Raw genomic sequence first — 17,079 nt, forward strand, 5'->3', positions numbered from 1 at the left:
AGATGTCCTCTGTGGGAACAGGTCAGAATCTGAACAGGCCAGAGTGGACACTCAGCGCCTGCTGTGGTCAATTGAAAAGGACTCCTGTGGGGCTTAGTTTTAGAGGGATCTTCAGGGTGGAAGGTGTGAAGTTACACTGGACCTTATAAAAGTAACACTTTGGAAGAAAATGGTTATCTTGAATACTCATTCAAGGAAAAGATGAGAACAACTTCTAAACTGACAGCCATGGGTCTCAAATGTGTGCCAAGGCACTCTGGAGCTCAGCATGCCATGGAGTATTTCAAATTTTAAAGGGAAACTGACATTTGACACTAGTCAGGAAAGTACTTGAACTGTTAGCTCCTACTAGTTTATAGTTTGAACACTGGCTCACTCTTCATTCCTTTTGATGACATATATATATATATATATAACATTTTTATTGGAGTATAATTGCTTTACAATGTTGTGTTAGCTTCTGCTGTATAACAAAGTGAATCAGCTATAAATATACATATATCCCCATATCCCCTCCCTCTTGCGTCTCCCTCCCACCCTCCCTATCCCACCTCTCTAGGTGGTCACAAAGCACCAAGCTGATCTCCCTGTGCTATGCGGCTTCTTCCCACTAGCTATCTATTTTACATTTGGTAGTGTAGATATGTCCATGCCACTCTCTCACTTCATCCCAGCTTACCCTTCCCCTTCCCCATGTCCTCAAGTCCATTCTCTACGTCTGCATCTTTATTCCTGTCCTGCCCCTAGGTTCTTCATAACCTTTGTTTTTTTAGATTCCATATATATGTTAGCATATGGTATTTGCTTTTCTCTTTCTGACTTACTTCACTCTGTGTGACAGCCTCTAAGTCCATCCACCTCACTACAAGTAACTCAATTTCATTTCTTTTTAGATGACATATTTTTAATGAAAACTGCCCAGGGCTTCTTAGGACTTTTGAATTTGTTGCCAAGGGGGGCCCAGCAGTTGGTGGTATCACTACCAAGTAAGTTGACTCCAGGATCCCTGGATGCAATGTAAGAAGTTCACTTACCTTTCTTCTGAAGAATATCCTTGAGGAAATGAAGGGACACCCTGTCCAGAGCCTCCACCTGCAACCCAACCTCTAAGAAAACCACCTTCTTGTTCAGGATTCCCCAGGGTCATGGCCCAAGGGTCAGCTGCCTGCTGCGGCCTCAGCACAAAGAGCTGGAAGGACTGCACAACTCAACGAGCCAGGCTAGCTGTTTCCCCACTTCTCCAACTCCTTCTTTTTGAGGAATTGCAAGTACTGTCAGCTCTTGGGGTCAAGTTCTCCATGAAGGTGAACGTGCCAAGATGCGGAAGTGTCTCAAGGAGCCACTTCATAAGCATGTTAAAGAAAAATCTTCTGCAAGTACAGAGTCCTTAGTCTTAATGCTCCTTTATGAATTGTATTAGTAGAAACTGATTGTTCAACGAGTTAACTGTAAAAGATTAGCTATGTTAACTCTGAGCAGACAAGGGAGAGGAACCCTTCCACTACCTGGAACAAATCTTTTCTAGAACTGCTTTTATCTTGTGGCCAAATCGCTGCCACTCTGTTCTTCAATGATGAGACATGAATTTAGATTTAAGGATTTAGACAAATAGTTCTCAACCTTCAAGATGCAGCAGAATCACCTAATTAAAAAATCATTTCTTTTTCTGGGCTTATCCAGAGATTCCAGTTCAGTGAGTGTGGTGTGAGGGTAAAGTATGGACATTTTATTTCAAAGCTCTCAAAGTGTATGAATTGATAAAATTACTTTGGAAAAGTTTGGCAGTGTTATCAGTTTCCTGCTGCTGTAACAAATTATCACAAACTTTGTGGCTGAAACAAATATTTATTATCCTGCATTTCTGGAGGTCTCAGAGCTAAGTTCCTTCTGGGGAGGGGAGAATCCATTTCCTTGTCTTTTCCATCTTCTAGAAGATGCCCACTTTCTTGGCGCATTGCCTCCTTCTTCCACCTTCAAAGCCAGGGTCATGAAGTCTGCCCAGTCTTTTTCGTATGACTATTTCTTTTATTCTCCTCCTCCTGCCTCCCTCCTCTTTTAAGGATCGTTGTGATTACATTAGGCCCACTTGGACAATCCAGAATAATCTCCATATTTTAAGGTCAGCTGATTAGCAACCTTAATTCTCTTTTGCCATGTAGCCCAATATACTCACAGGTTCCGGAGAGTAGGACAAGCACACTTTTAGGGAGCCATTATTCTAGAAACCTCCCACAGTTTGTATCTAAAATTGAACACAGGCATGCCTTATGAACCAGCAGCTCCACTCCTACATATATAGGTAACAGAAATATGTATGTATATTCTACAAAAAGACATTTACAAAATTATTCATGGCAGCATTGTTCATAATTGCCCCAAACTGGAAACTAGCCAAATGACCAAAAGTAAACATGACAACCAGATCCACTAGTTTAAGCATTTAGATCTCCTTCAGGTGTGGGACAGGGAGAGGTCAACTGCAATGCTTAATTTTCTAAGGGGCCATACAAGAAACTGACCCTAGGTCCAAGATTGGGGAGACGACATATGGAGGACAGCAAGAGTTTGAGGAGAAATGGTAAATTTATGGAGCTCCATTTAGCATGTGTTCCACTCAGCACGGTGGAAAATAGCAATGGCGTGCAAGAAGACTTTAGTTCTTGTTGAACATCTGTCTCTAACCTGCCATGTAACCCTTGATCAAGTCCTGGGCTGAACTCGAATTTTCTTAGAGGAAATAAGGTTTGGGTTTCTGAGTTCGACTCTAGATTCCAGGCATCCCCAACTATCCTGGCAGAAACATCTTCGCGTCAGATTAATGCGGCTTGCTGCCACACAAGTACAGGAGCCAGCAGGCAGCCACCAGGTACTTTCTTGCCCGGCGACTCTTTCCTCAGGGGCGAGGCGCCTGTGTGCAGGTCTGACAAGGTGGGAACAACCCCTCCTCCCCAGTCTACCAGACTCGGAACTTCCAACTACAGAAGTCTCCTTCCGCGAAACAAAGGCTATTAGGGACCCTTCCCTACCCTGAACCTTTGCCTGCGCTCCAACACACCCTAGCGACAAGTGCGGCTGCAGAGGCGAACTCCACCTTCCTGTGCAGCACTCCTACTCAAGCTTCCACTGAGGACTTAGCCAAACTGGAGGAGCCACTCCCTCCAAGGACGCGCGGAACCACCCGTTCCTCTTCCTTACAGCCGTTCGCAAGTTTGCGCCTGCGCTCCGCTAAACCAGGTTGCGCCTGCGCAGCCCACTGAGGCGGGAACGTGGGTAACCCTTGGCTGTAGGGCGAGTGCCGTGTGACACTGCGGACGGATGAGGGCGAAGGAGATGCGGAGGAACTGGTGGTGACTGGCTGACGGAAATGATTGGCTGGTGGAAAAAGCCGTTCCAGATCTCGCCTTCGTGTGGGCGGGGAACCAGCTGAAGAGGGAATCAGCCCTTCGGTGGCGGGGCAGGGGGCGGAGCCGAGGGGCGGTCTCGCGGGAGACCGTTTTGGCGGGCGCGGGAGGCGGGCGCGGGAGGCGGGCGCGGGAGGCGGGCGCGGGAGGCGGGCGCGGGAGGCGGGCGCGGGAGGCGGGCGCGGGCGGAGGGCGCAGGGCCTGTGCTGGAGCGTTCTGGCCCGTGTCCCGCGTGGGGAGCTTGGCGGGCGTCGGGCTGGCCGGCAGTGGGTAGAGCTGCAGAGTGTGGGGCGGCGTCCGGCGTTGTTGCTCCCCGGCTCCGTCAGACTGGTGTCAGGGCCCCCACCCCGAAACTGAATCGGAGCGACTGGGTGATGCCCCTGACAGTTTTGAAAGCCTTCTCAGGCGAATCTGATGCTCGGCCAAGGTTGAAGCCCAGCCCGCGTGGTTCCCTCAGCGTCCGGGGTAATCCCAGGTTGGCCAGTGCGGGGAGGATCGTCAGCTTTGCGAGTCTAGGCTTTGTCCGATCCCCCACTCACATCTGGGGTTAGATGCCAAGTGACCAACGAGGGCGGACACTCCTCGTAGACGTCCACTCTGGAGAAGTGAGATTGGGCGTTTGCTTGGGGAGCGGGACTGCAGGACTGGGGAGCAATCCTCTGGTCCTGCAAGTTGAGTCCGTTGAGTGCTGTCTGTGCTCGAGGAACTTGGCTGGTTCTTAGGCACTCAGCTTACAGTTATCCCGATGCAGTTCTCTAATTTATCTGTTACTCAAGTAGCACTAAATATCTGGGTTTCTTTTACAGACCATTTCTTAGGATGGTGTAAGTCAATGGCAGAGCTCATCTATTGAACTTTATTCATTTTCCGTTTTGGGGTTTTGGTAGATGGCTTTTACCTTATTCTTAAATTCTGATGATATCTTACGGGAGCCACATATATGGAATTAGAGAATCTCTAATTTCTTATTAACAGTTTTCTTGAGATTAATTTACATACCATGAAATTAACCTGTTTTGAGTGTACAATTCAATGATTTTTAACATATTTAAAGAGCTCTGCAACCATCACCATAATGGAATTAGGCGATTTTTTTTTTTTCCTGATAATTGCCTTTACAAGTCTCAAGAGTTTGTCTAAGCGGACATTTTGGAAATACAACCTAAGAGCCTCTGAAAATCTACGCTCAAGTCGTGTTATACCTGAGCAGGTGAAATTAAGAGGAGAATTGAAGCAAATGTTCCTAGAAGTTGGAGGTAGTGAAACTTTTGTGTATTGTCCAAGTAGATAGTGACCATTCCAAGTGTCTTTGTTTTCTGAAGAATATGGCATAAACCCCATTTTACAGATGAAAAAAGACTTTGAAGGATAAGTTGCTTAAAGCTCCATATTAGTGCCTAGGCTAGGCCCGAACCTTGGATGCTTTATCTGCCTTTGCCACCTCATCGGCCTGGTTTCCAATTATATTATCTATGTATGACCTGTACAATTCATTCATTTATTGAACAAATTATTATATAGAGTGGCCACTATGCCAACAACAACCAAAAACACTGCTCTAAGTGCTGGAGATACCATAGAGAACCAGCTAAGTTTCTACCTTCAGCTAATATTCTGATGAGGAGACAATGATCCACTGAAAAAATATATACTCTAATTTTACATATTGAGACATGCTTTTGTTGTTGTTTTGGCCACACCACGCGTCTTGCAGGATCTTAGTTCCCGGACCAGGGATTGAACCTGGGCCCTCTGCAGTGGAAATGCGAATCCCTAACCACCGGCCTGCCAGGGAATTCCCAAGACATGCTATTTTAAAAAAAAATAGGTAAATTAAGAGTGTAGGGAACGGTGATGGGAGGCAGGATCTGATTTGAGCAGAAATCTGAAAGAAGAGAGGAAGTTGGGGCATAAGAAAAAGAAACCAAGGATTTGGCTTGAGCAACTGAAAAGATGGAGTTGCCATTTACTGAGTTGAAATATATTAGGTGACACTGTGGAAGGACCAGGTTTTAGGGTTAAGATGATAAATTCAGCTTTAGATATATTTAGATGCCTCTTAGTCATCAAGTGGAGATGTGGTATTTAAATCCATGAGATTGGATGTGATCTGACCAAGGGAATGGGTGTAGGTAGAGAGAGGACTGAGAACTGATCCCTATGACACTTCAATGTCTAGAATTCAAGGAGATGAGGAGGAACCAGGAAGGAAGATCGAAAAGACGAGTCCATTGTGTTAGGAGGAAAACAGGTGAGGATTCAGCCTTAGAAGACAAGTGAAGAAAGTGTTTTGTAGAAGAAAGGGTAATTAACTATGTCACATGTTACATATTTATCAAATAAAATGAAGACCAAGAATGGCCCATTTGTAAGAGATAAGTAAAATCTTTTGATGTAAATGTTCACACTAGCAGTAACTACAGAAACTTTCTTCCATTTTGAGGAGGTGTACATTTTTACAACCTTTTTGAAGGGCAGTTTGATATTATCTAAAATTTAAATATGTGTTTACTTTGACCAAATAATTTCACTTCTAGGCGTTCATCCTACAGAAATATTTATACATGTACACAAAGATATATATATAAAGGTGTTTATCACAGCATTATTTACAATTGTAAAAAAAAAAAGGATACAGATTTCCATCAAGATGGATGTAGTTTTAAAGGAAATATTGAAATGTATAGATATGAAAGATAGCTGCTATAGACTGAATTTTTTTATTTTTATTTTTATTGGAGTATAGTTGATTTACAATGTTGTGTTAGTTCCAGGTGTACAGCAAAGTGAATCAGCTATACGTATACATACATCCACTCTTATTTAGATTCTTTTCCCATATAGGCCATTACAGAGTATTGAGTAGAGTTTCCTGTGCTATACAGTAGGTTTTTATTAGTTATCTATTTTATATATAGTAGTATGTATATTAGACTGAATTTTGTCTGCCCCAAGTTCATATTTTGAAGCCCTAACTAACCCTCGATGTGATGTTATTTGAAGGTGAACCTTTGGGAGATAATTAGGTTTAGATGATGTCATGAGAGTGGGGCCCTATGTTGGGATTATTGTTCTTACAGGAAGAAGAAAAGAGATCTGAGTGAAGACACTGCAAGCAAAGAAGTGGGGGCTTACTAGGAACTGAATTGACTGGTACCTTGATCTTGGACTTCCCAGTCTCCAGAACTGTGAGAAATAAATGTTTGTTGTTTAAGTCATCCAATCTATGGTATTTTGTTAGCAGCCCTCACCTTGTTAGGTGATAAAGTCAGGTTTTCTAATAGAATGTATAGTATGATCTGTTATCTTAATATATCCATAGGAGGCCTGTCTAATCACACTATCAAGAGTTACTTCCTCATTTCCCTTCCCTGATCACGGTTACATTATTCTTTTCTATCTGCAGCACTTATGACTATCTAAAAGTATTTTATTAATTTTTATACTTATTTACTGTCCTTCTTGTCATAGGAGGTAAGTTCTATAAGGTTTTTGCCTCTGTCTCTTTTCTTTGTATCCCCAGTGCAGGAGTATATAATTTTTAAATACATTGTTTTACGTGAAAAACCCAAACAGACAGTATTCCTGTAGTGGTTTTAAAATGAGACCATAAATTCTTTGATACTCTTTCCTTCAAAGCGTGGTGGCTAATTCCCCTCCTTTTGAGTGTGGGCTGGATTTAGTAACTAGCTTCTAATGAGTAGAATATGGCAGCAGTGGAGGCATGTCTGTAAGTCATAAAAGGCATCATGACTTCCTCCTTGCTCCCTCTCTTGGATCATTCATTCTGGTAAACCAGCTGCCCTATCCTGAGGACATATCAAACAGTGCTTTGGAGAGGCCCTTGTGGCAAGAAACTGAGGCGTGCTCCCAATAGCCAGGGAAGAACTGAAACATCCTGCCAACAGTCATGTGAATGAGCTACCTTAGAAGCATTTTTTTCCAGCCCCAGTCATACCTTCAGATGTTTGCATCTCCACGTGACAACTTGACAGCAATGTCACAGGAGACCCTGAACCAGATCACTCAAGTAAGCCACTCTCAAAATCTTGTTAGATAATACATTTTTGTTGTTTTAAGGCACTGTGTTTTGGGGGTAGTATCGTTATCACCAATAACTAATAACAATTTTTGGTAAATATTATATTCTATTGTTTTAGTTAATACTTATTAGTTCCGTTCCTGAGAAAGTCAATTTCTCCCTGCCTTAGTTTTATCATATATAAAAGAAAATATAAATAGTTGGACAGTCCTTCTCTATCATCACATTAGAATTATCTGGGCAGCTTTTACAATATATATGCCTAGTCTCCATCCTAGATCAGTTAAGATCAATCAGAACTCATGGTAGGGCCCAGGCATACGTATTTTTTAAACTCCTCTTTGAGATTCTAATATGTCATCTGGGTTGAGAACTTCTAGGTGATCTCTGAGCTTTCTCCTATTGATTCTGTTATGACTGATACATAATTGGGATATACTTTCACTGCTGTAAGAGCATTTCCCTGGAATTAGAGTCCCAATTTTTGAGATATCTAATCTTTGTTTTAGGAATAGACAATGGAATTATTATTTATGCTTCTTCCCTGAAGGGGTAAGTATGTATTGAAGAACAAAAATTTGGGCTATTTTAAGAATTTCACAGAAGAATTACCCAAAATTTGATTTTCACATTTTGGAATTTTTGCTTTTGGTGAAGCATTTTCTTTTTCTTTCTTTCTTTTTTTAACATCTTTATTGTAGTATAATTGCTTTACAATGTTGTGTTAGTTTCTGCTGTATAACAAAGTGAATCAACTATACGTATACATATATCCCCATATCCCCTCCCTCTTGCGTCTCCCTCCCACCCTCCCTATCCCACCCCTCTAAGTGGTCACAAAGCACCAAGCTGATCTCCCTGTGCTATGCGGCTGCTTCCCACTAGCTATCTACCTTACGTTTGGTAGTGTATATATGTCAGTGCCACTCTCTCGCTTCATCCCAGCTTACCCTTCCCCCTCCATGTGTCCTCAAATCCATTCTCTACGCCTGCATGGTGAAGCATTTTCTTAATGCTTTCTAGTGCTTGATGAAATCCCCTTTGTGTTTTCATTTTATTAATCAGGAAAGTAAAGAGTTACACTACTGTTTTTCCATTTTTACTTCAGGGTGCCAAATAATTTTCATTTTACTTTTATAAAGTTTGTTTGGGAGAAGAGTACTATCATCATCTATAAGAATGACAAGCTGATTGTAAAATTCATATGCAAATGCAAAGGACCTAGAATAGCCAAACACTGTTGAAATTCTTTGAAAAAGAGTAGCAAAGTTGAAGGGTTAACACCATCTGATTTCAAGATTTATTTAAAAAAAAGATTTATTTAAAGCTACAGTAATCAGTACAGTGTGATATTAGTGTAAAGATAAATAAAAAGATAAATGGGATGAATAGAAAGTTCAGAGAGAACCACACATATATGGACATCTGTTGTGTTGTTATTTTAAATAAAGATAGAGGGACAATTTAGTGATGAAAGGGGAGTCTTTTTCAACAAATGATTCTGAAACAATTGGATCCATATGCCAAAAAGAAAAAAAAGAAAGAGAGAGCAAGGAAAAACTTTGATTCATGTCTTGTGCCATATACAAAAATGAACTAAAAATGAATCATAGACCTAAATATAAGAGCTAATATTGGGGGCATACAATTATATCTGAATCCAGGTATGGGTTCAGATATAATTGACATTCATGTTTGCAAGAGTGAATGGAGGAGAGCTGGTGTATTAGTTCCTATTGCTGCTCTAACAGATTACCACAGGGACTTCCCTGGTGGTCCGGTGTGTAGGACTCCACACTCCCAAAGCAGGGGCCCTGGGTTTGATTCCTGGTTGGGGAACTAGATCCCGCATGCATGCCGCAACTAAGAGTTCGCATACTGCAGCTAAAAGTCCACATGCCGCAACTAAGAAACCTGTGTGCCGCAACTAAGACACCTGCTTGCCACAACTAAGAGTCCACATGCCACAACTAAGAGATGCCGCATGCGACAACGAAGCTCCCATGTGCCGCAACTAAGACCCGGCAAAGCCTAAATAAATAAATAAATAAATTGCCACAAACCCAGTGCTTAAAACAACACACATGTATTATCTTACAGTTATGTAGGTTAGAAGTCCTACACAGGTCCAGCAAACTAAAATCAAGGTGGTGGCAGAGGTGCATTCCTTCTGGAGGTTCTAGGGGATAATGTGTTTGCCTTTTCCAGCTTCTACATGATGCCATGGTATCTTCTTGTCCTTTCATATTCACATAGGGCCTGGTTTCTTTTTACTCTGACTTTTCTCTTTCTTTTCACTCTGGAATGGTCTCTTCACTCTGCCTTTTCTCTTTCAACCAAATGTACCCTGTGTCAGTAGACTAAAAGAATTCAAAGAATTTTCAAATGTCAATTAAAATAATAAAAAGAAACATATCCTTGTATATATATAATATTAAATATGCTCTTTCTCATCAAACTTTCCTCCATGTATCTATTTCCTAACCTGTATTACTGGCATTCTGCTGCAAGGAAGAGCTTTCTCCTTTCTGAATTCAACTTTAGAAATTGTCTCTTGACTTCCACCTATGGTGGAAGATTTAGATAACTGGCACTAGTTCTTCATTGCCTTTCTCTCATCTTCACAGTAGAATTATATTATTTTTAGTTCTTCCATAGGTTATCTTTGTGATTTAAATTAATATACTGACACTTTCTCTTGTTGTTTCAACTCTTTATGATAACTCTTGATCTTTAATTTAGTAAAGTGAAGATTTTTGTTGTCCTTGCTCTTTCCTTTCATTCTCTTTCCCTGTTCTATTTCCTGACTTCTCTCACTTAAACTTTTACTTTTACACCATTGAGGTTGTTATTTACATGATGTCTTGTAACCATTATTAAATCACTGTGAGATTATCTAGTTTCCCATCAATTTTTCACTTAATGGCTTTAGAGCTCATTGATGAGCCTTACCTGAATTAATTATTTCACTAGGAATGACAAAATATTGATATTTTAAAATATAGTATTTTTGCTATACAGTACGTCCTTATTATCTATTTTATATAGTAGTAGTATATGAATATAGTAGTGTGTATATAGTAGTGTGTATATGTATATAGTAGTGTGTATATGTAGTAGTGTGTATATGTCCATCCCAGTCTCCCAATTTATCCCTCACCCCCACCTTACCACCTTGTAACCATAAGTTTGTAATGACCTATATGGGGAAAGAATCTAAAAAAAGAGTTGATATATGTGTATGTATAATTGACTCACTTTGCTGTGCAGCAGAAACTAACACAACACTGTAAATCAACTATACTCCAATAAAAATTTTAAAAAAATTATAGTATTTGTTCTGCATTTATTAGCTGCCTGTTATTAGACTCTGTTATTCTAACCATCCTAATTGTTGTAAAGTACAGCTTCAATGTTTTTACTCATGCTTTTAATACTTTCCCATTGACTCAGAAATTAAATTCCAATGCTTCTGTGTTATATTTAGGCCTTTTCTATTATATTTTCCACCCTTATTTATCTCCCTTACTCCTCTAGATACTATGATCCTGGAAAGAGTTCTTGTGCTCCTCAAAATTTCCCCCCTTCCCCTTGCTTCTCCATCTTTGTTCTTGCTTTTCCCTCTACCTAGATTACACTCACTCCTGTGGAAATTTTTTTTTTTTTTTTTTTTTGCGGTACACGGGCCTCTTACCACTGTGGCCTCTCCTGTTGCGGAGCACAGGCTCCGGACGCGCAGGTCCAGCGGCCATGGCTCACGGACTCAGCCGCTCTGCGGCACGTGGGATCTGCCCGGACCAAGGCACGAACCCGTGTCCCCTGCATCAGCAGGCGGACTCTCAACCACTGCGCCACCAGGGAAGCCCCCCTGTGGAAATTTTATCCAAAGTCTTTACAGTGGCCTCAGACTGGCCTACAAGGTCTTATCACAGTAGAGTTCCTATCTCCTTGGACCTTATTCCCCTCTGCTTTCTCTCTCTCTCGTTCTAGTTGCACTGGTCCTCAGACACCATTCTCACTTCCACATCAAGCCTTCGCATTTACTCTTCCTACTTCCTATAGCTCTCCCTCCTGATATCTGCAGAGCTCACTCTGTCATCAGCTCTTTCATGTATTTGCTCAAATATCACCTTCTTGGTGAGGCCTTCCCTGACCACTCACTTTGAAATTGCAACACCTCCCTCACCCTTCCTACACTGTCCCCCTTCCCTATTTTATCTTTCTCCATAGTACTTATCTCTGTCGAATATATATAAGTTATTGGTTTAACTTATTTTCTCTTCCACCCTTACTCCCTGCTGGGTATAAGTTCTTTGAGGACAGAGATTTTTATCTATTTTGTTCACTGCTGAATACTTACCATGTTTGAAATTTAGCAGAATTCAATAAATAGGTCTAAAATACTTAAATTTATGGAATGAATGAATGACCAAACTTGCAATGTGGTGAATTTTTTGGTTGTTGAATGAATGAATCCACTTCTCAAGAACCATCTCAAATACCATCTCTTTTTGGAAATTTATTTTTGTTCCTTGGGTCATCTCTATTCCAGATGATCTCTTTATTCTCCAGTTCACATAGAAAATGTTTATACTTTGTTGTGGCACTTATATTTTGTCTTATTATTGTACTTATTAACATAGTGAGTAGATACTATCTAATTTATTTCTGTCCTCAGGAATATGTAGCACTACGTTATGTATACAGAGCACACCAAATAAATATATGTGAAATTAAAATACAAGTATAATGATAAATTCTTTTGCTTTGTTCGTTTTTATTCTTTGGACATTTCCTCTCATACCCTGTTCTTGCTTTAGAGGACTTTTATTCCCCTCTCACTTATTCACTTAATACAGACCTGAAAAACCCTTTTGCTTCCTTGGCACACTTTTGCTAAGCTACTGACATTCATCAAACTCTGGTTCAGAGCATTATGTCAGGATTTAGAAGTCTTAGTCAGGATTAGTATTCTAATCCTCAACTCTATCATGAACTGTGATTGTGATCCTAAAATTGTATTTTTTTTTTCATCTGTAGCACAGAAATACAAAATCTTAGAAGTGGACGCAATATTAAAGTTCATATACCAAGTTTTCAGTCAACATTCTTTACAGGTATTTATCTGTGTCTATTTCAATATTTCCAGTGACAAGGACTTACTGCCCACCCCCTCCAAAAGCCATTACATTTTCAGACAGCCCTAATTTTAAGAAAATTCTTATTTTTTTAAGCTAAAACCTACTGTCTTCTAACTTTCATCTTTTTGATCTCCTTTAAAATTTTCCTTCTCTATACTCAGTTACTGAATTCTAGAAATGATTTCCCAGTACCATCATTTCAACCCCTGTTACCATTCTCATTTGATGACTCATAAGTCTTTCTTTCTATGTGGGGTTTTCTGTCCTAAGGTTTCATACTATGACTGTATTTATATTTCAAAAGGAGGGAAATAGATGTCTTCATATTAAATTCGAAATGGGAGTTTAACATGTATGTCAGTATATTTAGGATAAAGATGAAGCTATCCTGGCCAAGAACTTTGAAAGATACAACATTTTTCACTTTGAAGGACCAAAAGACAGGCAGAAAATTTGGGATAAATGTTGAAAAGATTTGATCCATAAGGAAAAACAGACACACCTCTGTGTTCATTCCACTGGAAAACTAAAACTGTGATCCCACTATCAGAAATTCCTTAGTCAGTTGTTTACTCTTCCCAGCAACAGTGTTGTCCCCATACCAGCCATGGAGGAAGCTGTGAAAGAGAAGATTCAGGAAATTGGTGCAAATGAGCCATCTTGGAAGTCTGTAAGTATATTGACAGATAGATGAGTTACTCTTTCAAATTTGTTTCTTTTTAAAAATCTAGATTTTGATATTAGCCAATTTGGTAAACTCTGTGGTTCTGAATATTAATTTTGATTTTGTCACTATAAACATAACTGATAACTATAAGGAAGTGTTTTTTTCTTTTGCTATAGAGAAAGGAAGATCTTCATAGGAAATTCAGATGCTCACTCAGCAAATAGAGCAGCTGCCCATCTTTATGAATAAAATATTTATGAATCATCCCAGGCTGAAAAAAGTATAGGGAACAATAAAGACCCTTGATATATCTGAATGGAAAAATTGCTTTCCATGAGTTTTTTTCAAGAAAGATTTGCCTTAGATTAAAAAAAGACTTTCCTGAATGATAGATGTTAATTTGGGCAAAGAAAATGATCATATATTATTGTAATATTCCTAACTTTAATTTTGTTTATTGTAGAAAACTGATAAAACTGTTTATATTTCACCTATGATTGAAAAAGTGAAGAAAAACAGTTATAAATCCTTAAAGTGATGCTTCTATCTTTACCAAAAAGCCTTCCCTTTTTCATATCTTGTACTTTTTCATTCTGTACATATTTGGTATTTGTTGTGAGAGCATTTATATATAATTGTTAATGTACTTATAGGAAGACTCTAGGAAAAGGAACTCAAAAGAATGACTCTCTAATAGTGGAAGTTCAGGCACTGTTGTACCTAGATATGGTGGGTATTGGGTGGGGGGGGTCTTTGATGATATCCCTTAATAATGACCATGTAGATCATTGTTTTTCTACTTTTTCTTTCCTTGCATCTGTAAAGACAAGGTCATTGTTCAAACAGGATAGGAAGTAGGATGTACTATCATTTGTTTTTAGGAGATTGTGATACTGTTTCACTACCTCCTTAGAAAACCACATGTCTTACCCAGACCTATGTTATACTGTTTTGACAATTGCTATGCAGTGGCATTTCACATTCACTCACTAATTTGCTCTCTATATTATCTATTAGTACATAACAGATGACCCTAAAACTCAGTAGCTTAGAATAAGAAACCTTTATGATTTCATGCAGTTTCTAAGGTTGGGAATTCAGGAGTAGCTTAGTTGGGCTGGATGGTTCTGGCTGAGGATTTCTTGTGAGGTTGCAGTAAATAAGTTGGCTGGGAGGCAATCATCTGGATGCCTGACTGGGCTTCCCCTAGACCTCTCCATAGGGCTGTTCACACCCTGGCAGCTAGCTTTCTTTAGATCAAGCAACCATACTCATTTGTTTTGCTCCTCACTGGCCGATTTATTCATTCATTTGATATTTATTGAGTCACCAGTTTTTAAACATTTACAGCACTTTCCTTGTGAAAGACAAAGATGTCCACTTTTGCCACTTCTATTCAACATAGTACTGGAAGTTCTAGCCAGAGCAGTTAGGCAAGGAAAAGAAATTTTAAGAAGAAATAAAAAGCATCCAAATCTGAAAGGAAGAAGTAAAATCATCTTTGTTTACATATGGCATGATCTTTTTTGTAGAAAGCCCTAAAGATTTCTCCCCCAAACCTGTTAGAACCAATGAATGAATTCACTTAAGTAGTAGGCTACAAAGTTAGCGTGAAAAAATTAGTTGCCTTCCTGTACACTAACTGTACAGTCTGAAAGGAAACAATTACATGAAATTATGAAAACAATTACATTTACAATAGCATTAAAAAAATAAAGTACTGGGACTTCCCTGCTGGTACAGTGGTTAAGAATCCGCCTGCTAATGTAGGGGACACAGGTTCGAGCCCTGGGCCAGGAAGATCTCACATGCCGCGCAGCAACTAAGCCCGTGTGCCGCAACTACTGAGCCTGCGCTCTAGAGCTCATGAGCGACAGCTACTGAGCTCGCGAGCCACAACTACTGAAGCCCGCATGCCTAGGCCTGTGCTCCGCAACAAGAGAAGGCACCGCAATGAGAATCCCCCACACTGCAATGAAGAGTAGCTCCTGCTCGCCTCAACTAGGGAAAGCCCGCATGCAGCAACAAAGACCCAACACAGCCAAAAATAAATAAATAAATAAATTTATTAAAAAAATAAAAATTAAAAAATACTTAGGAGTTAACCAAAGATTAACTTATACAATTATAAGTTATATAATTAATTTATACAATGAAAACCACAAAACATTGCTGAAAGAAATTAGAGAAGACACAAATAAATGGAAATAAAAACCAAGTTCATGGATTGGAAGACTTAATATTGTTAAGATATCAATACTTCCCAAAGTGACCCACAGATTAAATATAATCCCTATGAAAATCCAAATGCCATTTTTTGGCAGAAAGAGAAAAACCGTTCCTAAAATTCATATGGAATCTCAAGGGCCTCTGAATAGCTAAAGCAATCTTGAAAAATAACAGAGCTGAAGGACTCACACTTGTTGATTTCAAAACTTAGCAAAGCTACAGTAATCAGAACAGTGTGGTACTGACATAAAGGCATTAAGACCCATTAAACTGAATAGAGAACCCAGAAGTAAACCCTCACATGTATGGTCAAATGATTTTTGACAAGAGTGACAAGACCATTCCATGGGGAAAGAACAATTTTCTCAAGAAATGGTGCTGGGAAAACTGGATATCTGCATGTAAAAGAATGAAGTTGGACCCTTACCTAATACTGTGTACAAAAATTAACTGAAAATGGATCAAAGACGTAAATATATGACCTAAAACTATAAAATTCTTGGTGCAGAAGTTTGAATTAAACTCCTTAGTTCGTGTCTCATCATTTGAGCCTCAAAAGGTATATCTCTTGTTTCATTTGTTTACTCTTTTTTGCTTTATTCCCTGCACCCATAATCAGTTCAAAGTATTTAATGACTAACCTTTTATTTATGTGTTCTTTTAAAACAGCTCCATTCAGTTTTAATTTACATGTCATAATATTCACTCATTTGAAAATATATAATTCAATGATTTTTAGCAAATTTATGGAGCTGTGCAAACACCACCACAATCTAGTTTTAGAACATTTCCATCACCCCCAAAGGATCCCTTTTGCCCATATGCAGTCAGTGCCCCTCCTATTACTAGTGCCAGGCAATCACTAATCTGCTTTCTGTCTATAGATTTGCCTTTTCTGGACATTTTATAGAAATAAATGACTGCAATACGTAGACCTTTGCATTTGGTTTCTTTTATTCAGGGTTATGTTTCTGAAGTTCACCCATGTTGTAGCATGTACCAATATTTTGGGCTTTTGGGGGCTTCCCTGGTGGCACAGTGGTTGAGAGTCCGCCTGCCGATGCAGGGGACGTGGGTTCGTGCCCCGGTCCGGGAAGATCCCACATGGCGTGGAGCGGCTGGGCCTGTGAGCCATGGCCCCTGGACCTGCACTTTCAGAGCCTGTGCTCCACAACGGGAGAGGCCACAAGAGTGAGAGGCCCGCGTACCGCAAAAAAAAAAAAAAAAAAAAAAATATATATATATATATATATATATTTTGGGCTTTAAAAAATTACTTTATAGTAGCCCATTGTATGGATATACCACACTTTAAAAAATTAATAGACTATTATTTTGAGCAGTTTTAGGTTTACAGAGAAAATTAGAGTTCCCATATACTCCCACCATACACACACCAGTTTATTCTATTATTAACATCTTGTTTTAGTGTGGTATATTTGCTACAATTGATGAGTCAATTTTGATACATTGTTACTAACTAAAGTTCTTTTTTTGTTGTTGTTGTTGTTGTTTTTGTGGTACGCCAGGCCTCTCACTGTTGTGGCCTCTCCCATTGCGGAGCACAGGCTCCGGATGCACAGGCTCAGCGACCATGGC

General features: G+C 39.7%; 1 long non-coding RNA gene across 5 annotated transcripts; it reads left to right on the forward strand.

The window, feature by feature from the left end:
- The first annotated feature begins 3,545 nt into the window (after window positions 1–3,545).
- LOC109547876 (uncharacterized) lies at window positions 3,546–13,567 on the forward strand. Of its 5 annotated transcripts, XR_002173834.3 has the most exons (8): window positions 3,547–4,657; window positions 5,581–5,652; window positions 6,482–6,589; window positions 7,201–7,431; window positions 7,953–7,995; window positions 12,484–12,560; window positions 13,167–13,254; window positions 13,428–13,567. It is a non-coding gene; the product is annotated as an uncharacterized lncRNA (long non-coding RNA). The 5 variants fall into 5 exon arrangements; XR_002173833.3 differs by having other exon boundaries at window positions 6,482–7,431; XR_012329951.1 differs by lacking the exon at window positions 5,581–5,652 and having other exon boundaries at window positions 3,546–4,006; window positions 6,482–7,431.
- The last annotated feature ends 3,512 nt before the right edge of the window (window positions 13,568–17,079 follow it).

This window comes from Tursiops truncatus, chromosome 2, assembly GCF_011762595.2.
Source record: "Tursiops truncatus isolate mTurTru1 chromosome 2, mTurTru1.mat.Y, whole genome shotgun sequence".
NCBI lineage: Eukaryota > Metazoa > Chordata > Mammalia > Artiodactyla > Delphinidae > Tursiops > Tursiops truncatus.